An 11,369-nucleotide genomic window follows, 5' to 3' on the forward strand; every position below is an offset into this window, starting at 1 on the left:
GCTCCAATGGCAGGGATAGAGATGCTTCTCCCATAGAAATCAGGAGTAGGTGCAGTGAAGTCACCCAGCACCTTCCTTGCATTGTTGGCATTGTTGTTGTTTTCGGCTGCCATGTGTTCTTCTTCCTTGAAGAATTCGGTCAGGTCCTCTAAAGAGAGTTGTGCTTTGGCTTCTCTTAGCTTTCGCTTCAAGGTCCTCTCAGGTTCAGGGTCGCTTCAACAAGAATGCCTTTGTTCTGCTCCTGCTCATATGAAAGAGAAGAGAACAAAGAAATGTGGAATCCTCTATGTCACAGTATAGAGATTCCTTGAAATGTCAGAGGAAAAGAGAAATAGAAAGAAGAAGGAGAAGAAGAATTCGAACTTTAATTAGATAAGGTTCGAATTGTGCATTTAGAAGGAGTGGTACTCCATAAATAGAAGGATGTGGGAAGGAGGAAGAGAATTTTCGAAAATTCATTTAAAAGATTTTGAAAACATTTTGAAAATTTGATTGATAATTTTCGAAAATTAAAAGTGAAAAAGAAATCAAGTGATTTTTGAAAAAGATTTTGAAATTAGAAATTAAAAAGATTTGATTGAAAACTATTTTGAAAAAGATGTGGTTAAAAAGATTTAATTGAAAAGTTATGGTTTTAAAAAGATGTGATTGAGAAGATATGATTTGAAAACAATTTTAAAAGATATGATTTGAAAACAATTTGAAAAGATATGATTTTTTTTAAAAAAATATTAATGACTTGCCTAACAAGAAAAGATATGATTCAAACATAAAACCTTTCTCAACAGAAAAGGTAACAATCTTGAAATTTTGAATCAAATCATTAATTGTTAGTAAGTATCTTTGAAAAAGGAAAGAAATTAATTTTGAAAACATTTGATTGAAAAGATATGATTTGAAAAAGATTTGGTTTTGAAAAACATTTTAAAACTTGAAAAAAAATTGATTTTGAAAACAAAATCTTCCCCCTAGCACCATCCTGGCGTTAAACGCCCAGAATGGTATCCATTCTGGCGTTTAACGCCCAAAATGCCCCCTTTTTGGGCGTTAAACGCCCAACCAGGTACCCTGGCTGGCGTTTAAACGCCAGTCTGCCTTCTTCACTGGGCATTTTTGAATGCTCAGCTTTTTCTGTATAATTCCTCTGCAGTATGTTCTGAATCTTCAATTCTTGTGTATCATTGACTTGAAAAAAACACAAATTAAAAATATTTTTGGATTTTTGATAATCAAAATGCAAAAGGAATCAATTAACAAGCATGCAAGACACCAAACTTAGCAGTTTGTTACTACTGACACTAACAATATGAGAATGCATATGAGACACACAATGCTTCAAGTCAATAGAATTCAAAGATTAGAACACAAAAATCATCAAGAATTACTTGAGGATCCTTAAGACACATGAATGAATGCATGCAATGACACCAAACTTAAGATGAGACATAGACTTAAGCATGAAACATCAAATATTTTTTTGGTTTTTATGATTTGTAAATTTTTTTTTTTTGTGTTTTTTTTCGAAAATTAAGTGGGAAAGGTATCAAAATTCTTAATGAGAATTCCAGGAATCAGTGCAATGCTAGTCTAAGACTCCGGTCCAGGAATTAGACATGGCTTCACAGCCAGCCAAGCTTTCAAAGAAAGCTTCGGTCCAAAACACTAGACATGACCAAAGGTCAGCCAAATCTTAGCAGATCACTGCTCCAAGAGCAAAATTGATGAGAATCAACAAGCTCTTGTGGTGATAAGTTGAAACCTCGGTCCAATCAGATTAGACATGGCTTCTCAGCCAGCCAGATTTCAACAAATCATCATGAAACTCTAGAATTCATCTTCAAGAATTTCGAAAAAAATAAATACCTAATCTAAGCAACAAGATGAACCGTCAGTTGTCCAAACTAGAACAATCCCAGGCATTGTTACCAAAAGCTTGCTCAAAACTTGAACAATCCCGGCAACGGCGCCAAAAACTTGGTGCGCGAAATTGTGAACAATACTTTTCACAACTCTCATAATCCTGGTCATGAACTCCAAAAACTTGGTGGTTCAATTCCATGGCATTACACAACTTCGCACAACTAACCAGCAAGTGCACTGGGTCGTCCAAGTAATACCTTACGTGAGTAAGGGTCGATCCCACGGAGATTGTTAGCATTGAAGCAAGCTATGGTTATCTTGTAAATCTTAGTCAGGCAGACTCAAATGTATATGATGATGAACGAAAATAACATAGAAGATAAAGATAGTGATACTTATGTATATCATTGGTGTAAGAGCTTCAGACAAGTGTATGAAGATGCCTTCCCTTCCGTCTCTCTGCTTTCCTAATGCCTTCATCCAATCCTTTCTTACTCCTTTCCATGGCAAGCTCGTGTAGAGTTTCACTGTTGTCAGCAGCTACCTCCCATCCGCGCAGTGAAAGCTAATGCACACACTCTGTCACAGTGCTGCCAATCACCGGTTTGGTTCCCTCCCCTACCGGAATAGAATCACTCTTTTGCGTCTGTCACTAACGCCCAGTAGGTTAAGGTTTGAAGCACGTCACAGTCATTCAATCATTGAATCCTACTCAGAATACCACAGACAAGGTAGACCTTCCGGATTCTCTTGAATGCTGCCATCAGGTCCTGCCTATACCACGAAGACTCTGATCTCACGGAATGGTTGGCTCGTTTGTCAGGCGAGCACTCGGTTGTCAGGCGATCAACCATGCATCGTGCAATCAGGAATCCAAGAGACATTCACTAAGCCTTAGATGCTTGTAGAACAAGAATGGTTGTCAGTCACCTTGTTCATGGGTGAGAATGGTGATGGGCGTCAATCATCACCTTCATCATGTTGAAGAACAAGTGATATCTTGGATAAAAAACAAGCGGAATTGAATGGAAGAACAATAGTAATTGCATTAATACTCGAGGTACAGCAGAGCTCCACACCTTAATCTATGGTGTGTAGAAACTCCACCGTTGAAAATACATAAGAACAAGGTCTAGGCATGGCCGTGAGGCCAGCCCCCAAATGATCTAAGAACTAGATGTCCGAAGATGAAAATACAATAGTAAAAGGTCCTACTTATAGAAAACTAGTACATAGATGAGTAAATGACATAAAAATCCACTTCCGGGCCACTTGGTGTGTGCTTGGGCTGAGCAATGAAGCTTTTCGTGTAGAGACTCTCCTTGGAGTTAAACGCCAGCTTTAGTGCCAGTTTGGGCGTTTAACTCCCAATTAGGTGCCAGTTCCGGCGTTTAACGCTGGAATTCCTTGAGGTGACTTTGAACGCCGGTTTGGGCCATCAAATCTTGGGCAAAGTATGGACTATTATATATTGCTGGAAAGCCCAGGATGTCTACTTTCCAACGCCGTTGAGAGCGCGCCAATTGGGCTTCTGTAGCTCCAGAAACTCCACTTCGAGTGCAGGGAGGTCAGAATCCAACAGCATCTGCAGTCCTTTTGAGTCTCTGGATCAGATTTTTGCTCAAGTCCCTCAATTTCAGCCAGAAAATACCTGAAATCACAGAAAAACACACAAACTCATAGTAAAGTCCAGAAAAGTGAATTTTAACTAAAAACTAATAAAAATATACTAAAAACTAACTAGATCATACTAAAAATATACTAAAAACAATGCCAAAAAGTATACAAATTATCCGCTCATCAAAGCCTCCAGCCAGTATAAAGGAAAGCGAGGAGAGGAGTTGTCGTCCAGGAAAAAGGGGTGGTGACCCTCTACAGCTTGCACTTTGAAAAAGTAATTTTTAAAGTCATGGAAGGACTCGTCAAAAAGGGTAAAAATTCTCCGACCTTGTATGGCTCGGAAGGAAACCCATTGTTGTTTATTGTTTAGCCCACTAAAGGGCTTAGTCATGTGAAAGAGAAAGAAGAAAATCCTCAAAGAGGTCAAAAAGTCCAAAGCATGGCTAATAAACTGATAAATTTTCAAGAAACCCCAAGAGTTGGGGTGAAGTTGGGTAGGGGCAACTCGACAGTGGTGTAAAACAGATATTTCAAAATCTGAAAAAGGAAGAAAAACACCCAAACGGGTGATCATACATTCATACATAAAGAAAAAATGAGGGGCCGCCTCATTGGCCCTCCCAAAACAAACCCGGTCTTCCGGACCCGGGATTACCAACTCATATTTTGGCTCGTCCTCCTCCGAAGTACAAACCCTGTGGTGAGTACGAAGATGAGTAATAAACTCAGCATCGACCAAGGGTTCCTCCCCCAGGACCGTAACATCAACCCATTGAGAAAGAACATCTATGGAAGCCATTTTCTTTTTCTTATAAAAGGTAACAGAAACCTACAAAAAGAAAAAAGAAAAGAAAAATAAAAAAACACGGTCTCTAAAGGGAGGAGACACGAAGCCAAAATCTACAAGCCAACCTATCTACCCGCAAAATAAAAGCATGCAAACACAAGGCATGTCATAAAAGAAGAAAAGCTAACCTTTATCTGAAAAGATGGAGGTTGAAAGAAGCAGAAGTCTTCAAACGCAAGGATGCAGCACGAACGAAGAAAGAAGAAATTTGAAAGATTGCAGAAACGGAAAAATGAAAGAGAGGGAAAGTATTTATAAACATGCTAAGGGGCATAATGGTAAAAACGGAGCAGTCATTAATGAGAGTGCACCGTTACCAAAGCCATCAATCCCTAAGTGCATCCCTAACGGACACGACGCTTGAATAGATGATGAGCGGATAATTTGTACGCTTTTTGGCATTATTTTTAGTATGTTTTTAGTAGTTTGAGTTGAGTTTTTAGTATAGTTTTATTAGTTTTTAGTTAAAATTCACTTTTCTGGACTTTACTATGAGTTTGTGTGTTTTTCTGTGATTTCAGGTATTTTCTGGCTGAAATTGAGGGACCTGAGCAAAAATCTGATCCAGAGACTGAAAAGGACTGCAGATGCTGTTGGATTCTGACCTCCCTACACTCGAAGTAGATTTTCTGGAGCTACAGAAGCCCAATTGGCGCGCTCTCAACGGCGTTGGAAAGTAGACATCCTGGGCTTTCCAGCAATATATGATAGTCCATACTTTGCCCAAGATTTGATGGCCCAAACCGGCGTTCAAAGTCACCTTCAGATTTCCCAGCGTTAAACGCCGGAACTGGCACCTAAATGGGGAGTTAAACGCCCAAACTGGCATAAAAGCTGGCGTTTAACTCCAAGAAGAGTCTCTACACGAAAATGCTTCAATGCTCAGCCCAAGCACACACCAAGTGGGCCCGGAAGTGGATTTTTATATCATTTACTCATCTCTGTACACCCTAGGCTACTAGTTCTCTATATATAGGACCTTTTACTACTGTATTTTCATCTTCTGATCTTTGGACATCTAGTTCTTAGATCAGATCTTGGTTCTTCTGGTTCCCTCTCTGGGACCGAAGCCAATGATCACTCTTGTTCTTATGTATTTTCAACGGTGGAGTTTCTACACACCATAGATTAAGGTGTGGAGCTCTGCTGTACCTCGAGTATTAATGCAATTACTATTGTTCTTCTATTCAATTCAGCTTGTTCTTGTTCCAAGATATCACTTGTTCCTCAACTTGATGAATGTGATGAACCGTGACACTCATCATCATTCTCACCTATGAACGTGTGACTGACAACCACCTCCGTTCTACCTTAGATTGGGTGAATATCTCTTGGATTCCTGATACACGATGCATGGTTGATCGCCTGACAACCGAGTGCTCGCCTGACAAACGAGCCAGCCATTCCGTGAGATCAGAGTCTTCGTGGTATAGGCAAGAACTGATGGCGGCATTCAAGAGAATTCGGAAGGTCTAACCTTGTCTGTGGTATTCTGAGTAGGATTCAATGATTGAATGACTGTGACGTGCTTCAAACTCCTGAAGGCGGGGCGTTAGTGACAGACGCAAAAGAATCACTGGATTCTATTCCAGCCTGATTGAGAACCGACAGATGGATAGCCGTGCCGTGACAGGGTGCGTTGAACATTTCCAATGAGAGGATGGGAGGTAGCCACTGACAACGGTGAAACCCTTGCATAAGCTTGCCATGGAAAGGAGTAAGAAGGATTGGATGAAGGCAGTAGGAAAGCAGAGAGACGGAAGGGACAGCATCTTCATACGCTTATCTGAAGCTCTCACCAATGATATACATAAGTATCTCTATCTTTATCTTTATGTTTTATTCATATATCATCTATACCCATTTGAGTCTGCCTGACTAAGATTTACAAGGTGACCATAGCTTGCTTCATACCAACAATCTCCGTGGGATCGACCCTTACTCGCGTAAGGTTTATTACTTGGACGACCCAGTGCACTTGCTGGTTAGTTGTGCAAAGTTGTGTAGTGATCACAATTTCGCGCACCAAGTTTTTGGCACCGTTGCCGGGGATTGTTTTGTGTATGGACAACTGACGGTTCATCTTATTGCTTAGATTAGGTATTTTTTTTCAGAGTTCTTAAGAATGAGTTCTAGAGTTTCATGATGATCTGTTGAAGTCTGGCTGGCTGTGAAGCCATGTCTAATCTTATTGGACCGAGGTTTCAACTGATCATCACAAGAGCTTGTTGATTTCTATCAATCTTGCTATTGGAGCAATGATCTGCTAAGGCTTGGCTGGCCATTGGCCATGTCTAGTGTTTTGGACCGAAGCTTTCTTTGGAAGCTTGGCTGGCTGTGAAGCCATGTCTAATTCCTGGACCGGAGTCTTAGACTAGCATTGCAATGATTCCTGGAATCCAAATTGAGAATTCTGAAACCTTTATTTTCTATTTTCATATAATTTTCGAAAAATCCAAAAAAAATTATAAAAATCATAAAAACCAAAAAGATTTTATGTTTCTTGTTTGAGTCTAGTGTCTGATTTTAAGTTTGGTGTCTTGCATGCATTGTTTATTTGATCTTGGTTTTATTTTTCAAGTCAATAGTACAGGGAACTGAAGATTCAGAACATGCAGCAGAGGAATTACACAGAAAAAGCTGGGCGTTCAGAACGCCCAGTGAAGAAGGACAGACTGGCGTTTAAACGCCAGCCAGGGTGCCTGGTTGGGCGTTTAACGCCCAAAAAGGTAGTGCATTGGGCGTTAAACGCCAGAATATGCACCATTCTGGGCGTTTAACGCCAGGATGGCACAAGGGGGAGGATTTTGTTTTCAAAATCAATTCTTTCAAGTTTTCAAAGTTTTTCAAAATCAAATCTTTTTCAAATCATATCTTTTCAATCAAATGTTTTCAAAATCAATTTCTTTCCTTTTTCAAAGATACTTACTAACAATTAATGATTTGATTGAACATTTTAAGTATGTTGCCTTTTCTGTTGAGAAAGGTTTAATGTTTGAATCATATCTTTTCTTGTTAGGCAAGTCATTAATTTTTAAAATCAAATCTTTTTAAAATTGTTTTCAAATCATATCTTTTCAATCATATCTTTTTAAAAGCATAATTTTTTTATCATATCTTTTTAATCACATCTTTTTCAAAACAGTTTTTAATCATATCTTTTTGATTTCTAATTTCAAAAATCTTTTTCAAAAATTACTTGATTTCTTTCCCACTCTTGATTTTCGAAAATTAATTAAATTTTTTTCAAAAAATGTTTTCAAAATATTTTACTTGATTTTCGAAAAATTTCTTCCTCTCTTCCCACATCCTTCTATTTATGGAGTACCACTCCTTCTCAATGCACAATTCGAACTCTATCTAATTAAATTCGAATTCTTCTACCTCTTCTTTCTATTTTTCTGTTCCTCTGACACTTCAAGGAATCTCTATACTGTGACATAGAGGATTCCATATTTTCTTGTTCTCTTCTCTTTCATATGAGCAGGAACAAAGACAAAGGCATTCTTGTTGAAGCTGACCCTGAACCTGAAAGGACCTTGAAGCGAAAGCTAAGAGAAGCTAAGGCACAACTCTCTGTAGAGGACCTGACAGAAATCTTCAAAGAAGAAGAAACCATGGCAGCCGAAAACAACAACAACAACAATGCAAGGAAGGTGCTGGGTGACTTTACTGCACCTACTCCCGACTTCTATGGGAGAAGCATCTCTATCCCTGCCATTGGAGCAAACAACTTTGAGCTTAAGCCTCAATTAGTTTCTCTAATGCAACAGAATTGCAAGTTCCATGGACTTCCATTGGAAGATCCTCATCAGTTCTTAGCTGAATTCTTGCAAATCTGTGACACTGTCAAGACTAATGGGGTTGACCCTGAGGTCTACAGACTTATGCTATTCCCTTTTGCTGTAAGAGACAGAGCTAGGACATGGTTGGACTCACAACCTAAAGAAAGCCTGGACTCATAGGAAAAGCTAGTCAATGCCTTCTTGGCAAAGTTCTTTCCACCTCAAAAATTGAGTAAGCTTAGAGTGGAAGTCCAAACCTTCAGACAGAAGGATGGAGAATCCCTCTATGAAGCTTGGGAAAGATACAAACAATTGATCAGAAAATGTCCATCTGACATGCTTTCTGAATGGAGCATCATAGGTATTTTCTATGATGGTCTCTCTGAACTGTCCAAGATGTCTTTGGATAGCTCGGCTGGAGGATCTCTTCATCTAAAGAAGACGCCTACAGAAGCTCAAGAGCTAATTGAAATGGTTGCAAATAACCAATTCATGTACACTTCTGAAAGGAATCCTGTGAACAATGGGACTAATCAGAAGAAAGGAGTTCTTGAGATTGATACTCTGAATGCCATATTGGCTCAGAACAAAATATTGACTCAGCAAGTCAATTTGATTTCTCAAAGTCTGTCTGGAATGCAAAATGCACCAAACAGTACTAAGGATGCTTCATCTGAAGAAGAAGCTTATGATCCTGAGAACCCTTCAATGGAAGAGGTGAATTACCTAGGAGAACCCTATGGAAACACCTATAATTCTTCATGGAGAAATCACCCAAATTTCTCATGGAAGAATCAAGAGAGACCTCAACAAGGTTTCAACAATAATGGTGGAAAAAACAGGTTTAGCAATGGCAAGCCTTTTCCATCATCTTCTCAGCAACAGACAGAGAGTTCTAAGCAGAACACCTCTGACTTAGCAACCATGGTCTCTGATCTAATCAAAACCACTCAAAGTTTCATGACTGAAACAAGATCCTCCATTAGGAATTTGGAGGCACAAGTGGGACAGCTGAGCAAGAAAGTTACTGAACTCCCTCCTAGTACTCTCCCAAGCAATACAGAAGAAAACCCAAAAGGAGAGTGCAAGGCCATCAACATGGCCGAATTTGGAGAGGAGGGAGAGGAAGTGAACGCCACTGAGGAAGACCTCAATGGGCGTGCACTGACCTCCAATGAGTTCCCTAATGAGGAACCATGGGGATCTGAGGCTCAAAATGAGACCATAGAGATTCCATTGGACTTACTTCTGCCTTTCATGAGCTCTGATGAGTGTTCTTCCTCTGAAGATGATGAGTATGTCACTGAAGAGCAAGTTGCTAAATACCTTGGAGCAATCATGAAGCTAAATGACAAGTTTTTTGGAAATGAGACTTGGGAGGATGAACCTCCTTTGCTCACCAAAGAACTGGATGACTTGTCTAGGCAGAAATTACCTCAAAAGAGACAAGATCCTGGGAAGTTTTCAATACCTTGTACCATAGGCACCATGACCTTCAAGAAGGCTCTGTGTGACTTAGGGTCAAGTGTAAACCTCATGCCTCTCTCTGTAATGGAGAAGCTAGGGATCTTTGAGGTGCAAGCTGCAAGAATCTCACTGGAGATGGCAGACAACTCAAGAAAACAAGCTTATGGACTTGTAGAGGATGTTTTGGTAAAGATTGAAGACCATTACATCCCTGCTGATTTTATAGTCCTAGAGACTGGGAAGTGCATGGATGAAACCATCATCCTTGGCAGACCCTTCCTAGCCACAGCAAAGGCTGTGATTGATGTTGATAGAGGTGAACTGATCATTCAAGTGAATGAAGAATCCTTTGTGTTTAAGGCTCAAGGATACCCCTCTGTCACCATGGAGAGGAAGCATGAAGAGCTTCCCTCAAATCAAAGTCAAACAGAGCCCCCACAGTCAAACTCTAAGTTTGGTGTTGGGAGGCCACAACCAAACTCTAAGTTTGGTGTTGAACCCCCACATTCAAACTCTAAGTTTGGTGTTGGGAGGTTCCAATATTGCTCTGAGAAAATGTGAGGCTCCATGAGAGCCCACTGTCAAGCTACTGACATTAAAGAAGCGCTTGTTGGGAGGCAACCCAATGTTATATTTTATCTATTTTCTTTTGTTGTTTTATTTTTTTTGTAGGTTGATGATCATAAGAAGTCACAAAATCAATTGAAAAAGCAAAAACATAATGAAAAACAGGAAGAAAAACAGCACACCCTGGAGGAAGAACCTATTGGCGTTTAAACGCCAGTAAGGCTAGCAGTTGGGCGTTTAACGCCCAGTCTGGCACCATTCTGGGCGTTTAACGCCAGAAAAGGGTACCAGACTGGCGTTAAACGCCAGGAAAGGGCAAGAACCTGGTGTTAAATGCCAGAAATGGGCACCAGCTCGGCGTTTAACGCCAGATTTGGCACAAAACGCGTTTTTGCATGCCATTTGGTGCAGGGATGACTTTTCCTTGACACCTCAGGATCTGTGAACCCCACAGGATCCCTACCAACCCCACCACTCTCTCTTCTTCTTCACCCATTCACCAATCACCTCAATACCTCTTCCCCAAAAACCCTTCACCTATCAAATCCCATCTTTCTCTTCACCACTCACATCCATCCTTCATAAAACCCCACCTACCTCACCCTTCAAATTCAAACCACTTTCCCTCCCAAACCCACCCATACATGACCGAACCATGAGCCCCCCCTCTCCTATATAAACCCTTCTTCACCCCTTCATTTTCACACAACCTAAACACCACTTCTCACCCTCTTTGGCCGAACACAAAGCCATTCCCTTCTTCCTCATTTCTTCTTCTTCTACTCTCTTCTTTCTTATTTTGCTCGAGGATGAGCAAACCTTTTAAGTTTGGTGTGGTAAAAGCATTGCTTTTTGTTTTTCCATAACCATTTATGGCATCCAAGGCCGGAGAAACCTCTAGAAAGAGGAAAGGGAAGGCAAAAGCTTCCACCTCCGAGTCATGGGAGATGGAGAGATTCATCTCAAGGGTGCATCAAGACCACTTCTATGAAGTTGTGGCCATGAAGAAAGGTCAACTTTGATCAAAGGTTGGACCAAGTCCTCATAAACATTTGTGAAGAGGGCGCTCAATGGAAGAGAGATTCAAGAGGAAAGCCGGTTCAACTGAGAAGGCATGACCTCAAGCCCATCACTAAGAAAAGGATGGAGCAAACAAGAGACCCCTCTCATCATGAGATCCCTGAGATGCCTCAAGGGATGCACTTTCCTCCACAAGATTATTA

The 11,369-nt window shown here is 40.4% G+C and overlaps 1 non-coding gene across 1 annotated transcript; it reads right to left on the bottom strand.

Annotated features, from left to right (window-relative positions):
* Window positions 1–8,346: 8,346 nt before the first annotated feature.
* Window positions 8,347–8,450, bottom strand: LOC130958415 (small nucleolar RNA R71). Its single transcript, XR_009077538.1, has one exon. It is a non-coding gene; the product is annotated as a small nucleolar RNA R71 (small nucleolar RNA).
* Between the last annotated feature and the right edge of the window lie 2,919 nt (window positions 8,451–11,369).

This window comes from Arachis stenosperma, chromosome 10 (assembly GCF_014773155.1).
Source record: "Arachis stenosperma cultivar V10309 chromosome 10, arast.V10309.gnm1.PFL2, whole genome shotgun sequence".
Lineage (NCBI taxonomy): Eukaryota > Viridiplantae > Streptophyta > Magnoliopsida > Fabales > Fabaceae > Arachis > Arachis stenosperma.